The following is a 24,915-nucleotide window of genomic DNA, read 5'->3' on the forward strand; positions in this document are numbered from 1 at the left end:
CCTGCAGCCCAGACTTGTCGCCCATTGAAAATACGTGGCGCATTATGAAGCACAAAATACCACAACGGAGACCCCGGACTGTTGAACAACTGAAGTCAGACACCAAGCAAGAATGGGAAAGAATTCCACCTAGAAAGCTTCAACAATTAGTGTCCTCAGTTCCCAAATGCTTATTGAGTGTTGTTAGAAGGAAAGGTGATGTAACACAGTGGTAAACGTACCACTGTCCCAGCTTTTTTGAAACGTACTGCAGGGATCCATTTCAAAATGAGCAAATATTTGCACAAAAACAATAAAGTTTATCAGTTTGAACATTAAATATCTTGTCTTTGTGGTGTATTCAACTGAATATAAGTTGAAGAGGATTTGCAAATCGTATTCTGTTTTATTTACATTTTACACAATGTCCCAACTTCATTAGAATTGGGGTTGTATAAAATTAAACACCTTTTTAACAAGGTAAAGTCTGGTCCATAAGTATTTGGACAGTGACACATTTCCCCCCCATATGATGTTGCCTCTGTGCACCACCACATTGTAGCTGAAATTAAACAATAAAGATGTGTTTGTAGAGCAGACTGTTCACTTTAATTCAGAGGGGTTTAGCAAAAATTTCACACATTTTTATACACATTTCCTCTCTTTTCTGTTGCCATAATTAATTGGACACATGATATTGGTTGTTAATAAAAAAAAAAAACATCACATTTACAGCCGCTTTTCCTGAGACTGTTTTTTTTAATACACAAACATTTTCAAGTCTCTGAACATGTCTTGGACTTCATTTAACTCAATTATTAAGAAATACAAATGATATAGTCTACAAATAATGAATGTTTATGAGTGCAATGGTACAAATCAAGAGGTTCCAAACAGTCCAACACGAAAATAGCAGTCCAATCCAATCCAAAATTGTTTTTAGCCAACTTGCAAAAACAGTCAGTTCAAAAACAATCCTGACGATGTAGTCTGTAACTGATGCAGTGCACTGACTTCTTTGTGTACTTCTGCTTTTCTCAGTCCAGAGAAAATTTGTGACAAAAATTTGGCAAGCTCTTCATCCAACAGCGGTTATACTTTCGCTAGGTACGTCCCAGTCAATATCGCACATGTCTCCAGGCGGCTTATGATGTACTGGAATTGTTTTTATCTTTTGTGTTAGAAGAATGAGCAGCGTCAATAAGCTACTAAGTGCTGTTGCTGCTTGTGTGCGTGCACAGTGTGCGTGTGGTGGTCATAGCATATGCAATGGTACAAATCATATGGTACAAGGAGTCCTAAAGAGGAAGTGCCACATTTTGAGTCCACAGTGAAATGGGAATTGTCGAATGTTGAACACTTCCTGGTTCGACACTTCCTGGATTGACAGACGAGATCTCGTGGAATCTCATGGGAACTCAGTGGCAGGTTCACAGTGAAACAGGAAGTGCCATATTTTGAGTCCACAGTAAAAGAGGAAATGTCAAATGTTGAACACTTCCTGGCATGGGTGGAGCTAGAACAGAGGCCAGGGTTGCACTGGACTCCCCTGAAATCTGATTGGACACAGATGATTGACATGTCACGGCACATGCAAAAAAAAAAAAAACAAAAAAAAAAAAACAAACTGCATTTTGAAACTGGTGACAGATACTGACTGCTAAGTCCCTCCTGTCCAGTAGTTGGTGATGTGTAAAACAAGTTCTGATCTACCTTATTAGAAGAAGAAAAACCTTTGACCCAGGTTTGAACCTGGATACGTCATCCAAATCAGGGACTCCTAATGACACCAGAGTTATATTGGTGAGAAAAAGACCGTATTTTATGCCACAAATGAGGGCCAGGTTGCATTCAGTTTAAGTTTGAGGAAGATAATTTAAGAAATTTTTATTCTTTATATTTTTTCTTTTTCTTGTATTTGAAATGGCATTACCAAATTAAAATGTGTGAAATATCAAGTGTTCTGATACTTTTGGAGGGCACAGTATCCTAACCTTATGATGAGTGCAAAATGAGTGTGGTATTATTACTCTTTTGTTTAAGAATGTTTAATTTTCACTGTTGCTGCACTTTGTGTCAAATCATAGTCATATCGTATATCATAATGATATGACAGTATTGAGATATGATAATTTAGCCATATTGTACAGCCCTGCTGTCAACGAGCTGAAAAGTTTGAATATTAATTTACATCTACATTAAAAATGCTTAAAGTGGAAGGGGGTTAAGAGGGCTGCAATTAGGGGGTCTGGGGAGGCGGAGGCTGAAAGGCAAAAAACGAAAAGAAACTGAAAGGCTTTAGGCATGCTAATGCTCCCCTGAAGCATTTGCTCAAAAAAAGTCTGAAAGACCTAATGACATGGTGACTTGCTGAAGAGCTTTGCTCGTTCATGTCTGCGACATATACATATTATAGAGATCAACTGTGACTTCTAATACTGCAATTTACTGCTTTTTATAAGACGGTTACAGTGTTTGGGATTTTATTTTTTACTTTTCATGTGTTCGTTTGTGTTTGTGATCACCTTTGAATTTACCCAGCAGCCCCTGCGGTGCTTAAACTCAAAACTGGCTTATCAGTAGCTGACAGCGTATCGAGTCAATACTAAAAGTTAGCGGCAACTTCCACTATTTATTTTTTTTATGGTTTATGAGTTTAGCAATATAAATGTTAACTTTTCAGTTAGAAGTTTAAAGGTTATTGAAGCTAACTTTTCGGTTAGCTGTGCCCACCACTGCCAAGGTACCTTCAGTTAGTGTGAAAAAGTTATAGGCTTGTGTGGCTGGCATCAGAGAGACTGCGCATAATGCAGCTTCAGCCTGTTTCATCATGAGTTATACAGTTTCACAATGGAGTGGAACACAAAAGGATTTTCATACCTGAAAATAAATCAAATCTAAGATGGAGTTTCCCCTGATTCTTCTGGCAAACTTTAGTTGAAATTTTACATCCTCTTTTTTCTTTTTTTATCATCTTTGCCACTTCGCTATGAAACATTATAATTCGTAACACAACACACAAAAGTTGCATGATGGATAGTTTCTCCAATCACAGCCACAGAAGCCTAGGGTTGTCATGGGCATCTTGGTGACTTGCATATTCATTCCACCTTTTGAGCTCAGTTCTACCAGGAACACTCGTTTTTCAAAGCTTTCATTTAGATTCACCTCATCAGTAACAGCTGTATTTCTCATAGGAAGCAGCTGGTCCTCATCTTAGTCATTAAATACAAAATGTACATGTTATTTAGAAATGTCATTTCTCACGCACCCTTTTCCTGTTTGCAGTTGCCAGCAAAAATGTGACCTCCTCCACCCCTTTCTGATGACAGATGTAGCCTCCACCCTCTGCCTTCTTCTGATGGCATGATTCCGAATCTACATACCTTTTCAGCGTCGCAAGGGGGACGACCCCCAAAGACTGTTATATATACTGTTATACTCCACATAACTATGGAGTAATTTTTTTTTTTTTTTTACTGTTTCTAGTCTCCGGAGTCTTCATAGTAGAAGTGCCTACACCAGAAAGATTTAACAAACATTATCACACTGTTTGTATTTCTTAATGATTGAATGTAAATGAAGTTCAAGACATATTCATTGACTTGGAAATGTTCATGCATTCATCCCCTGACTTATCTGAAGAAAGGTGGCTGTAAAACTGATGATTTGTAATAAAAAAATAATATTATAATAATTTCTAAATGTAATTCCTAAGTTTTAATACGATATTTTTGATAAACCCCTTGAATTAAAGCTAACAATTGACACTACAAGCATATTTTGATGGTTTCATTTCACTTATACCAGAAGACTCAGCTGCTTGTGTAATAAAAGAATTTATTACAAAAGTTATTATAATGTACAATGTTCGTTTTGGCTTTTGTCCCTGTGGCAGCAGTGGGATGAGCAGAGTGTCTCAAATCCTGCCGATGAAAGAGGCGGGGGCAGAGCCCATCTTCCTTGACAGACAAGGACCAACTGGTTTCGGTGGGGTAGTGGTGGAGGGAGCTTCGGACAGCAACTGCAAACAGAAGGAAGTGAGTTAGACAATGACCTTTTAATGGTGAAACCTGCACTGAATTGGTTCCAGTGATGTTAATTAGAAGCAGCTGCTTCAGATTAAAGTGAGCAGCTGGATTTAATTAGCTGATTAAGGAGCCCAATCACAAGTCTTTTGCCAGAAGAAATGCAAGGCTTCATTTTAGTTGTGGTAGCATACAGAGGCAAAGCTGTTCAGATACTTGTGGACCTGAATTATGTCCTTTGGAAGATCAATGTAACACTGCGACTGTATTTCATTGCATAAGTACTTCTAAATCATTTTTGGACAAACCTTTAAGAACTAAAGATTGATGTGTCTGATTGATTGCATCAAATGATATTAGATGCAGTAACAGTGTGTGTGGCATGCAGTGTCCCAAAATAAATACAGGTGAGCGCTGACCCTTCTGTGTACTGAGGTAAACAAATGAAGGAAAGATCTAGGAGTATGAACTAATGCCACAAGTCACTGCATCCACCACCCTATGCCTTGGGTCCTGGATGGCAATTACCCAGGCAGACTAAGTGGTCCATCCCCACCTCCTGAATGTAGCCATCTATCTGCCACTTTGAATGTGTAATTTGTGTTTGCTGAAAAAAAAAATGTAATCATCATTGTCGATAAATGTTAAAAATGTCTAAACTTAATGCCAGCCTGATAATGTAAAACTTTCTGCCACTTTGTTTGAAATAAAGACTCCTTTTTCACATGTTGAAGTGAAACACACCTTTCCGTTTGGGGGTGTCCTTTTGGAAGAAACTGCTGAAAAACACCCGCAGGTCATTAAGTTAAAGAGTTTCAGAGCCTGAGCCTGCAGAAAGTCTTCTAACCTGGTGGATTACTGTCCCCTGCTGGAAAACAACATCCATGCACACTTTAAAACACAGGGTGATTATTAAAAACAAAAACCTGTTATATGTGCGGAACTGATTGTGATCATTCTTTTATGTGTAAAACATGATGCTGTCAATACAAATTTCTTCTTAATTATAATTTTTTCATACAAATTACTTTTAGGCTCCAAACTTTGTTTTTATATATAGTTTAGCATACTGTGCATCCAGAAAGTATCCATAGTGCTTGACTTTTTCCATTTTTTTATGTTACTCCCTTATTGCAAAATGGATGAAATTCATTTTTTCCCTCCAAAATTCTACTCACAACACCCCATAATGACAACGTGAAAAAAGTTTTTTTGTTTGTCTTTTAATTTTTGCAAATTTATTTTTCGAGATGTCTAGGTTTACAGTTTTCATTTCCATCAACTGATGTTGATCTCTCTCTCTCTCCACCAAGCTCTACATACATGCACAGGTGATTTCTGGAACTGCGAAGGCAATATTAAATTTCACAAAGTTCAGTCATTGGGTTAAGGTTACTGAACGTTTGGTTCCAATTTGGACCAAATGTGGCACACATATGTAGGTGAGGTCTGGAAATAACTAGGCAATGTCAAATTTGCCAAACATCAATCACTGGGATCAAGTTTATATCTGCCTGTCTGTTTGCTGACCTACTCCTTCCAGGTTCTTTTGTTGATTTCTACCAATCTTGGTATGTCACTGAATGCTACCCCTGCAACTGATGTTTAACAAAAAATGGGAGGGTAATGTTGATGTCAAGATATTTGAATTTCAACCCATTTTTAACCAAATGGTGAACACGCTGAGTTGAATTCCAAAATTGCCTTTGCACGGTCAGGCCAAGGTCAGTCATTTCTGTGAAGACTATTGGGACCAAATGTCATATTGCTGTAGCCTTTACAATCTTCATGTCTACAAGTACTGTTACGTACCTAGTATTTATGACTTTATGCCATCCGTCCATCCATGTGGTTCAACCAGTATTATTCAAGTTTTACTACCACAGTGCAGCACTAAGTGAAGTTAATCAGAGTCATATCAAAAATGTATTTTGCAGGATTTAAGGTTAGGGTTTTTTTTTGTTTTTTTTTCCTTGATGCATTGTAGCGCTGTTTAGTTAAGTGTGTACAGTACACTGGACTTTAGTGCACAGTAAATTTTGCAGAGTAAAATTTACTCTGCTTGGATATCATTTGGTCCCAGTCCAAACACAGCTAAATCAACTCTTTCACAGTGCTAAATCAGCTCTTATTGCAGTAGAAGCACTTGATTTGACAAGGCAGTAGAGCTGATTTCACTCTATAATAGTGTATTTTACTCTATTTAGACTGGGACCAAATGTTATACCGGCAGAGTATATTTTACTGCTATATTTTAAACTTACTGTGTGTGCTTGCAGAGTGCCCTGGATTGGATCAGGACTCAGTATGTATTGAATAATAAAGGACGTGGCAATGGAGCTAGAAAAATATTGGGAAAGAAAGAAAGAAAGAAAGATCCTTCATGACATCAGTTATAATCGTATTTGGTCACTTTACCTTAAAAAACAATGCGTTTGTTCATGTTGGCTGTTGTTTTAGTATTGAAGCTTGTTGAAGGCGTTTAGGGTTACAGGTGCTGTAAACAGATACTGTTAGACTCTACAAGTCTCCTCCATGCTGCGACAGTAATCAGTCTGCAGGATAATTACAGCAATCAGCAGAGTACATATGTTATTTAGGATAATGGCAGGTCTGGAGTCAACACTGTGCACTGCCAGTGAAATAAAACACCTCGCATTTTCATGCCAAGTACAAGCGTGCTCGGTCAGGATGTTCTTGGAAGTTTTGTCATTAGTCGACTGCATAAGCACGGAAGTAGGAGATTCCTTAAGTGTTTCTTTTCTTCTTCTTCTTTTTCCTCCTTTGGGGGAAATAATTGACAGCTCAAGACAATTAAAAAAACAGTTCATATTTTATTTCTGGAAAAATCTTCAGGCTGAGTCACAAACACACTTTCTGTAATTATTTGACTTTGCATATTGTGATACACATGGCGTGAGGTTTGACCTGCTGCTAAGAAATCTCAGTGTTGTACACACACACACACACATACACGTGCTCGTGTGCACACCCCCACACACGTGCACAGTCAGGCAAATGCAATTGCTTAACTCTTCAAACTTGTGTTAGTATGTTCAGCCAGCGGTGTCAGTCCTGGTCAGGATGCCCCGCTGGCTCAAAGTTAGTGATTTCAGTTAGTGTATTAGATAATTATTAGGTTAGTTGGTTAGTCTGCAGGAGCTCTGTAGACACTCCTGGGGTTAGTACCTGTTCACTTCAGGAGCTTCTGAGCACAGACAAGCTCAGCTAGCAGGTTAACTTCAGTTTGGGTGTTTATTCCTTGATATTTTTGGGGGCTGACTGGTGGGCCTCATAACGGTTTTGTTTTAATGTGGGCATTAAAAATGATGACCTGCTTATTTTTCTCAGTAATCTTGGCTTAACTGGACCTAATGTCATGAAACGACATGATAATGTCACTCCGCGCCGTTACCGCCACAAACATGTCGTACATTATCTGTTATACAGTTAATCACACAATAAGCCGTATAATTAGATATTTGTAATAAAGATGGGACTTCACGGCAGCTGCAGCCTGAACCTCTGGCCGACCACAGCGACAACACACAGCTGTCACTCAAAGTGTCCACGCCCCTAATGCCTTACTAGAGTGAACATGATGATGATGATGATAATGTCTGAAAAACAATAAACACATATTTAAGTTATATTACTGGCTTTGATCTTGTATTTTGATCGAAGATGTTTCATTTCTTCAGCTTGCTTCAGTACCTTCCAATGCGATCGTTTTCCCACATTCTCTGACTCATATAATGGGGTCACTGCATCTGCATTTATTTTCTTGTTTATTTTCTTTTTGTATTATGTATTTCTAACTAATGGATATTTCTGCCAGTGTAATTAAATCACTCGAATTGGCAGGCTGGTGGCCAAGTGGTTAGTGCACTTGGTTTCAGTGCGGAAGGTTCCTGGTTCAAACCCCTCCCCTGTCACATTTCTCCAGTTAATGTGGAGTTGCATCAGGAAGGGCATCCGGTGTAAAATTTGTGCCAAATCAACATGCAGATCCACTTGCATGTTGTATCTGCTGTGGCGACCGCACGTGAAAAACAAGGGAGCAGCCGAAGGGTCGTACTAATTAAATAAATCTAACTGTGGCACATTTTGGTCTGAACGAGGATCATTTTGTTTGATGCAGAACATGTCAGTGTGCAGCAGGTGGCACCTTTAGCATCTCCAACATGAACGGCACCATCTTACAATTACAGTTTCTCACATTTAAGTTTTGTATTTTTTAACGTGGTCGACCCTGTTTGAAACTGGCAGATAATTCTGCTCCTTTTAACACACTGTGGTTAATAACAGTTCCAAACTCAGCTTCTGAAATCAATCAATCAATCAATTTTTTTTTATATAGCGCCAAATCACAACAAACAGTTGCCCCAAGGCGCTTTATATTGTAAGGCAAGGCCATACAATAATTATGTAAAACCCCAACGGTCAAAACGACCCCCTGTGAGCAAGCACTTGGCTACAGTGGGAAGGAAAAACTCCCTTTTAACAGGAAGAAACCTCCAGCCGAACCAGGCTCAGGGAGGGGCAGTCTTCTGCTGGGACTGGTTGGGGCTGAGGGAGAGAACCAGGAAAAAGACATGCTGTGGAGGGGAGCAGAGATCGATCACTAATGATTAAATGCAGAGTGGTGCATACAGAGCAAAAAGAGAAAGAAACAGTGCATCATGGGAACCCCCCAGCAGTCTACGTCTATAGCAGCATAACTAAGGGATGGTTCAGGGTCACCTGATCCAGCCCTAACTATAAGCTTTAGCAAAAAGGAAAGTTTTAAGCCTAATCTTAAAAGTAGAGAGGGTGTCTGTCTCCCTGATCTGAATTGGGAGCTGGTTCCACAGGAGAGGAGCCTGAAAGCTGAAGGCTCTGCCTCCCATTCTACTCTTACAAACCCTAGGAACTACAAGTAAGCCTGCAGTCTGAGAGCAAAGCGCTCTATTGGGGTGATATGGTACTACGAGGTCCCTAAGATAAGATGGGACCTGATTATTCAAAACCTTATAAGTAAGAAGAAGAATTTTAAATTCTATTCTAGAATTAACAGGAATCCTCCTTGGTTTTTTAGTTGTTTGTTTTTGTTTGTTTGTTTGTTGTTTTTTCATTTGATTTATTTTTGTTCGGGTTAATCCGTCATTTACAGAAGGACTGCAGGATTATGAGAGAGGAGCCAAGCACAAAGCAGAGGGTTAGTCATGGTTAGAGTACAAGCAGGTTAGTAATCCTCCGCAGACGTTAGTATTGTTAGATATTAGTGAAATATTGTTAGTATGTTTCAGATGTGGGTAAAAATCCTATTTGCACATAATTATTAGCATTTGTTTCCATTCACCAATGTGGCACTCGAACCACTTGAGCCATCACACCACCTTGTAGAAAATTGCAATGCATTAAAAAAGTGGCTCCAAAGCTTTTATCATTGGAGCCGCCAACTGCCCTCCCCCCCCCCCCCCCCCACCCCTCCACAAACACAATGTATTTGGTTCATCCAAAGTAAAAATGATCTAATTACTTTCATTATCCAATACATGTGCCATTATGATTTATGATTTAATTTGTACGCTATACAGGATATTTGGGGGTGTCAAATATTACCAAAATATTTCTAGGCATATATGTTTTAAACTTTAATTTACAAGGCTCATACAAATGTACAGACATAGTATGTTGGCATGTTACATGTTTTAAAGGCATGTACATGTCTAATTTTGCCAGCTCAGAGCAGACAAAAATTCATGCTGCCCCTGTGATCTTTGTCTCCCATCATCAACCCCACTGATCTGAGAGGGGCTTGTTATTTGCATTGGTCCATATTTTTAATTTATCTGCAACACGTGAAGCCAGTTAAGATTTAACATTCAACTTCTTCAAAATCCAGCCCAGTGTCACTTTTTTTTTCATAATACTGTCATGAAATGTGACAGTTTAGTGATGCAATCAAGTTTCGGTCACAATTTTTAACCCTAATCCCAATGCTGAGTGTTATGCTGAGTGACATGCACAGATGTCCCTTCTGTAAAAAGTGAGCGGGGAGGGGCCAGCAGCAGCTTCTTTCTATTTAAAGCAACATATACTCAACAAAAATATAAACGCAACGCTTTTGGTTTTGCTCCCATTTTGTATGAGATGAACTCAAAGATCTAAAACTTTTTCCACATACACAATATCACCATTTCCCTCAAATATTGTTCACAAACCAGTCGAAATCTGTGATAGTGAGCACTTCTCCTTTGCTGAAATAATCCATCCCACCTCACAGGTGTGCCATACCAAGATGCTGATTAGACACCATGATTAGTGCACAGGTGTGCCTTAGACTGCCCACAATAAAAGGCCACTCTGAAAGGTGCAGTTTTGTTTTATTGGGGGGGGGGGGGGGAGATACCAGTCAGTATCTGGTGTGACCACCATTTGCCTCACGCAGTGCAACACATCTCCTTCACATCATTCGTGAAGAGAACACCTCTCCAACATGCCAAACGCCAGCGAATGTGAGCATTTGCCCACTCAAGTCGGTTACGACGACGAACTGGAGTCAGGTCGAGACCCCGATGAGGACGACGAGCATGCAGATGAGCTTCCCTGAGACGGTTTCTGACAGTTTGTGCAGAAATTCTTTGGTTATGCAAACTGATTGTTTCAGCAGCTGTCCGAGTGGCTGGTCTCAGACGATCTTGGAGGTGAACATGCTGGATGTGGAGGTCCTGGGCTGGTGTGGTTACACGTGGTCTGCGGTTGTGAGGCTGGTTGGATGTACTGCCAAATTCTCTGAAACGCCTTTGGAGACGGCTTATGGTAGAGAAATGAACATTCAATACACGAGCAACAGCTCTGGTTGACATTCCTGCTGTCAGCATGCCAATTGCACGCTCCCTCAAATCTTGCAACATCTGTGGCATTGTGCTGTGTGATAAAACTGCACCTTTCAGAGTGGCCTTTTATTGTGGGCAGTCTAAGGCACACCTGTGCACTAATCATGGTGTCTAATCAGCATCTTGGTATGGCGCACCTGTGAGGTGGGATGGATTATCTCAGCAAAGGAGAAGTGCTCACTATCACAGATTTAGACTGGTTTGTGAACAATGTTTGAGGGAAATGGTGATATTGTGTATGTGGAAAAAGTTTTAGATCTTTGAGTTCATCTCATACAAAATGGGAGCAAAACCAAAAGTGTTGCGTTTATATTTTTGTTGAGTATACATATAAACAGTGATTCTTAATCTGTGCTACAGTTATCACAGGAAAACATTTTGTATGTCTCCAGTGGTGGGCACAGATAACCAAAAAATTAACTTCGATAACAGATAATCAGATAACTGAAAATTTATCTTTAATAAAGATAAACCGATGAACCACCCAAAAATGTATCGGAAGTTACAGATAAATTCCAGTATTGTCTCTGATACATTTGCAACTGTTAACAAGTTGAATTTGAGTTTTAACACCACGGTCATTTTTAGAAGCATAAAAAGCAACATAAGACCCAAATAATGAGTCAGCACTTCTATGTTTGAACATGCTGCCCCCTTTTGGAAGCTACACAGCTACAACACTCTGAGAGCAGCCACAAAGCCTAGCTCTCTACCAATCATGATGCTCCGGTCAGGCGGAGGTCTTGAAAAATAAACGCATCCTGACTTATGGTTTTGTGTGAATACTGATAGAATAACTCCATTAATGTCAATTCTGTCATTTATACAAAGTTAAAATATAACATATATCTTTTAATGTTGAATAATGCACTAATTCTGAGGTTTTGTAACAAAAACAGACAGATCGCAAAGGATTCTGGGTAAATGTGCCTCTGCTAAACACTGATTTGGTTCAGTTCATTATGTAAACCAACACATTAATGTGTTGTGTGTTGGTGTTTACAGATAAATGTGCTTTTGTAAAATATTTCATTTTTTATTTGTATAAACAGGCATTTTTACGGAGCCCTGGAAGTGTCATTGCAAAATGATTTGCATGTGGAGAGAATGTGTGCTCTTATTAGTGCTGTGCGCACGTTTTATGATGTATTGTCTTATCAATATTGTCTTGACACATAAATGTTGGCTTTACACTGCGTGAGTTTTGGCACTTTTTCAGATGATTTTTCATTTGTGTGAGAAATGTTTGGACCGAGTTTCAGGTTAATCGCGCGTCCTGCATCGTGTAGTGTACATGGAGTAACAAGCTGCGTTCGACATCTCACAACCACCTCCTGATCGCCGATCGTATGGTCGAATGAAAATCAAACCTGTTTGATATTATTCTGGTCTGGCTGCTGAAGACCTACAAGCATCCAACCTCTGGCACTGTGCCTGTGCAAACACCGCAGAGCTGTCTTGTAATGTTTTTTGCTGTTGTTGTTGTTTTGGTTTTAAACTTAATTTAAAAAAAAAAAAAAAAAAAAAGCCATTTGCAAAGCCAAAATTAGTTGATTTGACAACCATCTGATATAACCAGCGTCAAAATAAATAGAACACTGCCATCTACTGGTGCCCAGGCGCTTAGTACTTAGGGCGAATACTGCCATGAACACTACTGGCCAGTAGATGGCGGTAAAGGCCTTGAAAGTTGCCAAAACAAAATTCCAGATAATCGGTTTCTGCTGCATTTAAGATGCGTGGAATTTAACAAACGCAAATGGGTGATTCTTAGACTACGGGCACTTATGTCCTTTGATCATATTGTATGAAAAACAGAAAAAAGGGGAAATTTCACACTTTTATAGTTATCTTTACAATGAAAGTGTGTTAAGAAATTTGTTCTAGTAGTCTATGATGACTTTTTCACCTTTTTTCAGCATCATTATATGCAAATATTGCCGTTTTGTGCTTGTCCCACACCCAGACTTTTGATCTTCAATGATAAAAATGAATGAATGGTAAAGAAACGTTTTTTCTAATGTTTTAAAATATCTCTGAATAAAATATCAGTAAAATAATCAAAACATAATTGGGGTATTCAATGTCATACAACTGTTGTGATTTTTTTAAACAAAATGTAGTTGTCCCACACTATTGCCGTAATTTCCACCACAACACTGTAATGTCCCTTTAAACAGTTTGTATGAAAGATTGTTTGGGTAGTTTCTATGGAGATAAACAGTGACATCAGAGCACATGTATATAGCGCCAAATCACAACAAACAGTTGCCCCAAGGCGCTTTATATTGTAAGGCAATGGTGTGGTGGAAATTACATTTACAAGGCCAATAGTGCCCGTAGTTAAAGAATCACCCAAATACAATAACATCTATAAACCCAGAGAATATATTCATGAGAGTTTTAGGCACTAGAGTTTAATGCTGCTGTCCATGGAGCCTGAACAGAGTGTCTGAAATGCATTTGTCCTGTTGTGAATGTACTGAGATTACCCATAATGCACTGCTGGGCACAGCATGTGCTCACAAAACCTTAAAAATTAGCACATTACTTTAAAACTAAAACGTATATCTGATGTTTTCACTTTATAAAACTTCAGGCATGACAGTAATTTTAAATAACTTGTCCAAAATTAGTTTGGTTAAAATTTGAACCAAAAGTTAAAAATGTATGCCTCTGGATGAATTGGGTGATATTGCCAGCATATCAGTATGGTGTTAAAGGAAATGATTTTTTTTTTTTTTTTTTTTGTTACCAGTTCTGCTTAGTCTACAGAGGGTAGAGTGGTCTCTCCTAACTTTCAACAGGTAGGTCTCAACTGATTTTAAAATTTAAAAATGCTTGCTGTTCAGTTTTGTTTGCTATGTTATCAGTCTAAAAGTTATCAGATGACAATTCATCGGAAGATAATTAGTCTGATAATGGTTTTTAAAGTTATGTAAAACGATAATCCGATAATGAAAACATTATCTTCGATAATTATTTGTTATCGGATTATTGGAAGTGTGTCTCCCATGTTATTGTGTATGTGGAATTTTGCAAAAGTCTTGCACAAAGGAATGCTGCGTGCACCGCAGATGTACACAGCCTCAAAAGTTCTAAGTTACTGGACTTTAACTGCACATTAACTGACATTTAATGCAGATTAGTGCACTGCCAGTGTAAGATGGAATTTTCAGCATTCTGAAATAACAAATTGGTTTCTTAGTAAGACCAAACTGATAATAAATAAAAGATGTTAGCTTTCATGTGTCTAGTATACTATAAAGTGCAGTTGTGTTTTTAATGTCACCTCAGTGAAAATCTGTACAGTATAACTGCTTTACATTGTACCTATATAATGCAATCTTGTGAGGATTTAAAAGACAACACATGATTTAAATGGGTAGTTCACTGAGGTTGCGACAAATGCTAACAATCATAAGTCAATATTTTGCCCCACGTCTGGTTAAAAAATAAAAACCACTGCAGCTGTGGCAGAAAATCTCTCTAAAGTGAAAATAGCTTAAGGCCAACAGGATCCAATCACACCTGTACACATCATAAAGGGTTTGTATCAGACAGACACAAATGCACGTGCACACACCTTAACAAACCCACATAAATGCAGCACATATACTCCACACATGCACACACTCACGCGAACACAAACATTACATGACACAAACTGTGCAGTACTGGTTTGTAAAATTTAAGATGTTTTGGAAAAACAAGCAAGATAATAAATGACATACTGTCCAAAACTTTGGAAGGACAGAATATCACTGAAAAGACACAAAACAAACCATTTTCAGTTCATTTAAAAGGTCTGATGAAGTGAGCAAACTGTGCACAACACAGCACAACACATACGTGATGAAGATAAAAAAAATTAGTGTGGCAGCAGATGAAGTTATATATAGACCAAAAGGTTCACACTTTGTTATTTATCGAGTGATTCTACTTAAGAAAAAAGATCTGAGATAAGAACTGTTCATACAGACTGTCACAAACAAAACACAAAAGGAAGAAAAAGGCAGCAGACGTCAGCGTCATCTCCTTCGTCTCTCACTCAGTTTGGAGAATTTTTAGTCTTCATCCTCTTTGGCAGCAGTGGAAACAACGCTTCAAATGCTGCAAATGATACAACAGCTGTTACACGGAGAAAAGTAACTGACCCACAGCAGTGGGAAGTGAGGGTGCTACAGCAGACATTACCCCGACCCCGCCAGACAACAAAAATAACATGATAAAATAAATATTTACACAAAAAACATCATGTTTGATGAGGTTTTTGAATATAATAAGCAGTTTTGAATATGTAAAACTTAACTTTATAGCTTTATTGCTTCAGCTCAGGGAACTTTGGTGAACACTGGCAACTGACACACTATAACTCATTGGCTCAAATCCTTTAAATCTCAAAAAAACACTTACTTGAATCCACTTTCTAAATAGCTGCTCTTAAAACGAGGGACAGGTGATAGTCTGATTGGTTTATTTCCTGTTATACCCAAAACACACCCATGAATAAGTTTGCCCTTCACCCTATTTTGTTCTCCAATTGCATACTGAGTAAATAGCAAAAAATAAGTATGACATGTCCCAAATGGATTTGCATTGTGCGCTGTAGTCCATGCACTATAGAAGATAGAGCCCCTGAGCTTTGATCCTGATTATAGGATCATAACAATCACTAATCAGGGTTTATTTTCAGTAATCAAGAGAAAAGGTCAGGATTAATGATGAGTGATGTGCATCAAAGTTCAGGTATTATCAGCATCAAAGGTGAGAGTTCAGGATCCGTTACTGCTTGTTTATAGGTTTAATTTTATAAGACAGTGACAGTCCACAAGAGTTGCCTAAGGACTGGGGCTTAATTTAAATTATACGGGACTGTGAGCCTTGGTAGAAGAACTGCACTCTGTCCGTGCTGTTCTAATTTTTTATGCAAAAATAACACAATGTTGAAAAATGAATGAAATGGTCATCATCTCCAATGTCAATGATGGTTTTATATCTATGCTTTACCACAATTCTGGAAAGGATGGCATACTGTACAGTGCAAATTACAGCACACTTTATCTTATCTCCTAATGGGTTCCATCTATGTGCCTGCTGGGCACGTAGATGTGCAAAAGTAAGACACAGTCTGTAAAAATCTGCATTTTTCTTTATATTCATTTATAGTTGTTTAAATGTCATTGTGGTGTAAATCAGGGCTCACAGATTTTTCTGCCGTTCTGTTTGGTATCACAGCAGCGGGCAGAGTCTCTGGTGGTGCAGGACTACGATGAGGTTCATCGTGCACCTCCATCAGCTTCTTCAGTGTAACTGGGGAGGAACACATAACACAAAGCAGCAGAAAGTGGGACAGAAACCATTTGTCCTCCCAACTTTTCCTCATTGATTTCTATTAAGCCTAAGTTACTGATTTTTCTCTTTTTTTATGTAATGATTCAGCTGTACCACATTTATGCCATGTGATCTTATAAAATTTTAACAATAAATAAAATAAAAAACAATATCATCCAGCCATCACATAACCTGCGTTGGCATTTGCCGTTTAGATCCTCACAGGATTCAAACCGATGAAGTGTCATCAAGTCTGCAGATGGCTCCAGGGCAAAGTCCGTGTCCCACTGACCACAAAGTAAGTTTTGAATAAGTATGTGCATATTAGAATCTTATCATTATGCTTTAGATTTTAGACTATGTTGCCATTTTTTTGCATATAAATAGATAAATACAGAATACGCATACTAAATACAGTACATGGAAATGAAGAAGTAGTAAGTCCTATAGAGGCCTTGAGACCCATGAGGGTGGTGCTTATCTGTGGATTCTGCAGCGTGAAGTGAATAAGAGTCCGTGACTTCCTGTGGACAGGACACGCACCTGTCTCATTAGTTGTTCTTTATTTAAGCATACTGGTTCTGTTGTTCTTTGGTGGTTCATTGTATGACTTGTTGGTCTTTGTTCATCATGGTTTCTGTCTCTGTGGTCTGTTGGCCAGCTCCACGCTTTTATGAGTGTTTTTGTGATTCCGTTGTTCCTGGTTATTTTTGCTCCTTGTGCCTCCCAGTAGTTCCTGTGCCGTCTTCTCCCCTTGTCAGGATTATACTTTGTACGCTGTGCTATATAGACTGTTTGTTGGACTGACCACAGTGAACACTGTAAATAAACCAAGTTTTTGTCACAACTCCAGAGATTCCATGTCTGCATATTTGGGTTCGTCTAATACCAATTACCATAACAACACCAGTCCTTTCCATGTTACTTCCTCAGCCAAAGCTAGTACCCATTTACAGCCGGGTGGACTGGGACGATACACATGAAGAGTCTTCTCCAAGGACAGTTATGTAGTCTGAACGACAAACCAATAATTAAAGTCCAGCCCGCATGCTGGTCACCCAGCCAAGGAAGAACACCTTCAGAGCGGACATGGATCTGTTGGTGGCTTCCCTCACTCATCTCCTTACTCACTTTTTGAGAGCTGCCTACTCCAGACAAATTTACCATACAGTACCATACTGTTTGTGCAGCCGATCTGCTCTGTGTCAGCTTGATCCCGTCAGATCACAGAAGCTAAGCAGTGTGGGACCTGGTTAATACTTGGATGTGAGACCTCTTTGGAACACCAGCGGCTGTGTGTGTTTTTCCAGGTTACACTGGAGTTGCGTCAGGAAGAGCATCTGGCGTAAAACTTGTGCCAAATGCCAATGTGGATCTGGTTGTATCCACTGTGGCGACCCCAAACAAAATGGGAGCAACCAAATGGACAACAACAATCATACTGTTTGTATTTCTTAATGATTGATGTAAATGAAGTCCAAGACATATTCAGTAACTTGGAAATTTTCATTTATCCATCTCCTCATTTGTCTAAAAAAACCTGGCCGTAAAAGTGACAAATTTATTCATTATACTTAGACTAAATTGCCACAATCCCATTTTTCCCCAATAGCGCTCAAATGCAGGAATGAATGTATATTAAATAAACAGTTGACCACACATAAGATAATTCTTCACTGTTCCCACAGTGGGAGCAATAAATATCTTTGGTTCATACTGTCGGCAATAAAATAAAAGTCAAAGAAAATGTAAGGAATTGTAAGAAATGTAAGGTATTCATACTGTATACAACAACAACAATAATAATATTAATGATCTAGTCCAATAATATCAATATCCATTTATACGATATTATATATACATTTATTTATTTGTATATCTATATACAGGTGCTGGTCATATAATTAGAATATCATGAAAAAGTTGATTTATTTCAGTAATTGAATGAATGAATGAATGAAAACTGTTTATTTCGAACATTTGATACAACAACAATTACAAGATAGATCAGTAAAGACAACAACAAAAAAGTTCCTACTGTGTACCCAACATGTCCGAAAAGGGGTAGGGTGAAGCATCAGCTTATTTATCCCTACCCCTTCTTCCCCACAACCAGTAATACCCTTTGCCACATATACACATAAATTCCTACACACCTAAACCGATATCAATATATATATATATATATACACATATATATACACATACATATACACATCAACATACATACACATATACATATATACACAAACATAAATATACACCTACACATACCTACTTACATACAAAATACTATATATTTACAAGCCGAAGCAAAAAACAAAAACACCCTAACCCTCATTACCCTTCCTCCTCCCTATACCCAGAAAAAACCATATTTTTGTACCGCTGTTTGAACTGGTTCATGCTTGGACATTGCTTGAGCCCCACTCCCAATCTGTTCCACATCCTCACCCCACAGACAGAAATACAGAAACCTTTTAATGTTGTTCGTGCCCACTGATGCTTTAAATTAAATTTCCCCCTCAGACTGTAATCCCCTGATCTGTTAAAAAACATATTTTTAATATTTGCTGGAAGTAAATTGTTTATTGCTTTATACACAATTTGTACTGTTTGAAAATGAACCAAGTCTGTGAATTTTAAGAATTTGGATTGTAAAAATAGTGGATTTGTATGATCTCTATAGCCAGTATTATGAATAATTCTTATAGCTCTTTTCTGCATTACTGATAGTGATTGTGTTGTACCTTTATAAGTATTACCCCATACCTCTGCACAGTACTGTAAATATGGTAAAACCAGTGAGCAGTAAAGAATGCGGAGTGAGTTGTGGTCCAGAATATGTTTCGCTTTGTTTAGAACTGAAATGCTTCTTGACAGTTTACTTTGTATATGTTTTATATGAGTCTTCCAGTTTATCTTATCATCTATTATCACCCCCAGAAACTTATTTTCATGTACCCTTTCAATATCGACCCCCTCGACTTGTAACTGAACCTGTATGTCTGTATTACAATAGCCAAATAACATGTATTTTGTTTTACTTAAGTTTAATGATAATTTATTTCTGTCAAACCATATTTTCAATTTTCCCATTTCTATACTGATCCTCCTCAGTAACTCCTGCAAATCCCCCCCTGAACAAAAAATGCTTGTGTCATCTGCAAATAATACTAATTTTAATATTTTGGAAACATTGACAATATCATTTATATAAATTAGAAACAGTTTTGGACCCAATACTGACCCCTGTGGGACGCCACAAGCATTGTCCAAGCATGATGACGTATATTCCCCCAACTTCACAAACTGTTTTCTGTTACTTAAGTAGCTTCTCACCCAGTGCAACACCAACCCCCTAATCCCATACTGTTCAAGTTTATTGATTAATATGTCATGATTAATTGTATCAAAAGCCTTTTTAAGGTCTATAAATATTCCAACTGAATGTAATTTGTGGTCTATGGCGTTTGTAATCTCCTCAACTGATTCTATTAATGCAAGTGATGTTGAACTATGTGCTCTGAATCCATATTGACTATCAGTAAGTAATTTATGTTTATTTATGAATTTGTCTAATCTATTATTGAATAACTTTTCTAATAATTTGGAAAATTGTGGAAGCAAAGAAACAGGTCTATAATTTGTGAAGTGGTGTCTATCCCCAGTCTTATACAGCGGCACAACCTTAGCTATTTTCATTTGATTGGGAAATTTACCGGTTTGAAATGATAAGTTACAGATGTATGTTAATGGTTCTACAATCCATTCAATGACCTGTTTTACCACCACCATATCAATTTCATTTAAATCGGTAGATGTTTTATATTTACAATTATTCACAATGTCTATAATTTCATTTCCATCCACTGCTGTGAGGAACATTGAACAGGGATTTCTTTCTATGAGATTATTATCCCAATCCTCAGGTTGGGAATCGGGAATTTTTTCTGCCAAGCTTGGTCCAATATTTACAAAAAAATTATTAAAACCGTTGACTACCTCATCCTTATTTTCCTTCTTGACATTATTATCAATGAAATACTGAGGGTAACTCTGTTTTTTATTACCATTTTTGATAATGCTATTTAATATATCCCATATTCCTTTAATATTGTTTTTGTTATTATATAATGTTACTATAATATTCCTTCCTACATACCCGTATAATATTAGTTAATCTATTTTTGTATTTCTTATATCTATTTTCTGCCTCTTTAGTCTTTAGTTTTATGAATTCTCTATACAGTGTATTTTTCTTATTACATGCATTTCGTAACCCTTTCGTCATCCATGGTCGAGCTTGGATTTTTTGTTTTCTGTGGTCTTGTTTAATTGGACAGTTTTTATCATATAATGATGTAAATATTTGTAAAAAGTTTCATATGCACTATCAACATCACTTTCACTGTATACCTTTTCCCAGTTTTGCTCCTGTAAATCCTTCTTTAGTGTGTTCATGTTTTCCTCTGTCCGCACTCGCCTGTATTTTATTTTCTCCTCTGGCTGATTCCGCCGATGGTTTCTATTATAAACGATGAAAACTGGTAGATGATCACTAATGTCATTGATTAATAATCCACTCACAGTGTTATTCTCAATATCATTGCTGAATATATTATCAATTAAGGTAGCACTATGGGATGTAATTCTGCTTGGCCTGGTGATTTTTGGATATAAACTCATACTGTACATTATACTGATAAATTCATCAGTTATTTTATGCTTATTTGGATTGAGCAGATCAATATTTAAGTCACCACAAATGAACACAGTTTTTTGATTAGTTTTTGAGAACATTTTTCCCATACAGTCAGTGAATGTTTCAATACTAGATCCTGGTGCTCTATATATACAGCTGACTAATACATTTTTGCTTTTTTCTTCACATATTTCAATAGTTATACATTCTAATAAGTTATCAATCACAGTTGTCATATTGTCTACTATTTTATAATCCATGTTCTTATCCACATACACAGCCACTCCTCCTCCACTCTTATTTTTTCTGTTTACACAATTAAATTCATATCCATCCAGTTCAAAATCCATTCCTTTATCTTCATTGATCCATGTTTCTGATATAGCAATTATGTTAAATATTTTTTAAACTGACTTAAATATTCTTTAATGTTGTTAAAGTTTGCATATAGACTTCTGCTGTTGAAATGGATTATTGATAATTTGTTATCCGTTTTAATGATCCGATTAAACTGTTCATCTGTATAATAGCAACAACTGTCATTGATATTTGAGAAGAAATTATTGTCCGGGTCTATATCGTGCTCCAAGTCCAGTACATTGTGGTCTGTGTATTTAAATGTTCTCAGTTCTACTTTTCCATGATCAGCAATCCTTTGAGTTATATCCTTCTTGTCTCCAGATGTAGATGAATAGGTAGTAGATGAATAGGTTCCTCTGGTCTGTGTCATGGTGTTGTGATGTGTTTGTGTCCTCATACCTTATTGGTCATATTTGTCCAGATCCTCACTTTAAGAAACACTATTGTTCATATTTGTCCAGCTCCTCGATGTTCCTTATTGCCATGACTTTTGCTTGTTCTGGTGATCCGTTCAGTTTGATGAATATTTTACAGTTTGAAGTCCATGTGTGCTGGATTTTTCCCTGTTTCTTCAAGAAGCGTGCTTTCCTGGCGATGTCGGCATTCCGTTTGGTGAGATGTTCATTGATGAATACGTTTGTCCCTTTCAGTTTTCTTCCTTGTTTTAACAGTGCTGTTTTGTGTTTTCTGTTGATGAATCTCATGATGACGGTTCGTTTATCACCGTCATTTCTCCGGGGCAGAGGGTGGCACGCTTCAATGTTATTTAAATCCATTTCTATACCTTTAGATAGGAGGAAATCAGCAACCTGTTTTTCCACAGAGCTGACCTCCTGTTCACTGGGCTCCCCTCCGCTCTCATCTGTTACCGCCCGTGCGTAGGACCGTGGTTTGATATGAAGACCTGTGATGATGACGTCGTTAATTCTGGTGTACTGCTCCAATTCAGCCACTCTATTTTCCAGCTGCACCAGATGCCGGTCTTTCTCGGCATTCTGGAGCCGTAATGCCTTCACCTCCTCCACCAGATCCATGATTGATTTCTGTTGCTGCTTCACAACAGAAATCTCCTCTGATAAAAAGTCCAGAGATTTTTTAATATCGTCACCTTCCTCCGCTGTCAGAACCTTCTTAGGCCCCATGGTCGGCTTATGAGCAGCTTGTCGATCGCCGATGTTAACAGCCTGCGTTGTTTGTCACCGGGATGGATCTGCACTGCGCTGGTGCCGCGCGGCCTCGGTGTTTCCGCGCTGATGGATCCGCGGTGGCTGCACGAGGCCTCGGGGAAGCGGCACTCGTGACGCAGCGCGCGGCCTCAGTGAATTCACCACGTTGGGCCTCGGACGTTGTTGCTGTCCAGTCGCTGGGCTAAGTTGCCGGTTGAGGTGGTATTCCCACTGTCCGGGTTGGCAAACACCGGCGTGGCAGATGGCAACTACAAACCCCACCTCTGAAAACTCAGGTACAAACTTTTTGCAGCTCGCTCTGACGACACGCAGCTCTGACTGACTGTGACTGACCGTACAACAAAACAAATGAAAACAATTCCATTCAAAAAGTGAAACCTGCATATTATATTCATCCATTCCACACAGACTGATATATTTCAAATGTTAATTTCTTTTAATTTTGATGATTATTACTGACAACTAGTGAAAATCCCAAAGAAAATTCAAGTATTACTTAAAACCAATACAAAAAAAAAACAAAAAAACAAACAAACACGATTTTTAGAAATGTTGGCCAACTGAAAAGTATGAACATGAAAAGTATGAGCATGTGCAGCACTCAATACGTAGTTGGGGCTCCTTTTGCCTGAATTACTGCAGCAAAGCTGCGTGGCATGGAGTCGATCAGTCTGTAACACTGCTCAGGTAGTATGAGAGCCCAGGTTGCTCTGATAGTGGCCTTCAGCTCTTCTGCATTGTTGGTCTGGTGTGTCACATCTTCCTCTTCACAATACCCCTTACATTTTCTATGGGGTTAATGTCAGGCGAGTTTGCTGGCCAATTGAGAACAGGAATATCATGGTCCTTAAACCAGGTACTGGTAGCTTGGGCACTGTGTGCAGGTGCCAAGTCCTGTTGGAAAATGAAATCTGCATCTCCATAAAGTTGGTCAGCAGCAGGAAGCATTAAGTGCTCTACAACTTCCTGGTAGATGGCTGCATTGACCTTGGACCTCAGAAAACACAGTGGACCAACACCAGCAGATGACATGGGACCCCAAACCATCACTGACTGTGGAAACTTTACACTGGACCTTAAGCAACGTGGATTCTGTGCCTCTCCTCTCTTCCTCCAGACTCTGGGACCTTGATTTACAAAGGAAATGCAAAACTTACTTTCATCAGAGAACATAACTTTGGACCACTCAGCAGCAGTCCAGTCCTTTCTGTCTTTAGCCCAGACAAAACGTCAAGTCAGCAGTCTTCCCCAGGATTGTGTAGCTGACAGAACTAGACTGAGAGACCAGTTAAAGGTCTTTGCAGGTGTTTTGAGTTAATTAGCTGATTAGAGTGTGACACCAGGTGTCTTCAATATTGAACCTTTTCACAATATTCTAATTTTCTGAGATACTGAATTTGGGATTTTTATTCCTTGTCAGTTATAACCATCAAAATTAAATAAATAAACATTTGAAATATATCAGACTGTGTGTAATGAATGAATATAATATACAAGTTTCACTTTTTGAATGGAATTACTGAAATAAATCAACTTTTTCATGATTTCTAATTATATGACCAGCACCTGTACAGGATTGTGCATGTTATACATTCATTGTTTTAAAATAAGAGTAATGCCACAGGGCTGCAAAAATTTGGGGGTGCTGCCAAGGATTATGCAGGATGTGCCTCTTTAAGTCTAGTAATCTGACCATATAAACTGCACATACAGTACTGTAGCACTCACTGCCTGCTGTGTTTAAGGATGAAAATTAACTGCAGCCATCATTAAATCATGATGTGGAGGTAGTTTGGGCCTCTGCAGGACGCTGAATTCACCAAATACATAGAAGCAAAAAAATAATAGTCAATTTAATTTGACTCTTTAACGGAATAAAATATTATATGAAAAAGACAAGAACCACAGGGTCCTTTTTCCTACCAGCAATGTTCCAGGTGGTTTGTTGTTTTCTTTCTCCATGCTGAGGCGGTATTCTGGATGTGAGCAGGGCTGTATCTGCAGTAAAACAGACCCATGTACCCCCACAGCAGCACACCGCAGTCAGCCTGCTGCAGGTCTGCAGACCAGCAGCTTCTGATCTCCAACAGTAGAAAAAACAACAACAAAAAAAACAAAGACAGTGAATGAAGCTCTGAAAGAGCTCACACAGACACGGTCACCAGCTGCTGCTGCTGAAGGGTGATGCTCTTCTGTATACACACCCTCCATCCACCATCTGTTTCCTGGGCAACTGAGGAGGACCGCCTGTAGGCATAACACCACCAGCTAAAAATAATACATGCACAGCAGAACATCAGCACAACACTGTGCTGCTGTGATGACCATGTTCTCAGAATAAAACCTGTTCAGTCTCTGCAATCACACAATTGTGTCACAACCACAAGTGCTCTGGAGTTTGGTTATTTGTTTTGTTTGTTTTTTTTAATGCTTTTGCCAGG

At 38.4% G+C, this 24,915-nt stretch overlaps 2 long non-coding RNA genes across 3 annotated transcripts; one reads left to right on the forward strand and one right to left on the reverse strand.

Moving 5' to 3' along the window:
- Positions 1 to 6,223: 6,223 nt before the first annotated feature.
- LOC117510255 lies at positions 6,224 to 12,449 on the forward strand. The gene is made up of 3 exons (XR_004560656.1): positions 6,224 to 6,457; positions 7,872 to 7,875; positions 12,439 to 12,449. It is a non-coding gene; the product is annotated as an uncharacterized LOC117510255 (long non-coding RNA).
- Positions 12,450 to 13,816: 1,367 nt separating this feature from the next.
- On the reverse strand, positions 13,817 to 24,558 carry LOC117510256. 2 transcript variants are annotated; one of them, XR_004560657.1, is made up of 4 exons: positions 24,398 to 24,558; positions 24,203 to 24,284; positions 16,095 to 16,509; positions 13,817 to 15,001 (listed from the first exon to the last, which is right to left on the reverse strand). It is a non-coding gene; the product is annotated as an uncharacterized LOC117510256 (long non-coding RNA). The 2 variants fall into 2 exon arrangements; XR_004560658.1 differs by lacking the exon at positions 24,203 to 24,284.
- Between the last annotated feature and the right edge of the window lie 357 nt (positions 24,559 to 24,915).

The sequence above is a fragment of the Thalassophryne amazonica genome, chromosome 5 (genome assembly GCF_902500255.1).
Source record: "Thalassophryne amazonica chromosome 5, fThaAma1.1, whole genome shotgun sequence".
Classification (NCBI taxonomy): Eukaryota; Metazoa; Chordata; class Actinopteri; order Batrachoidiformes; family Batrachoididae; genus Thalassophryne; species Thalassophryne amazonica.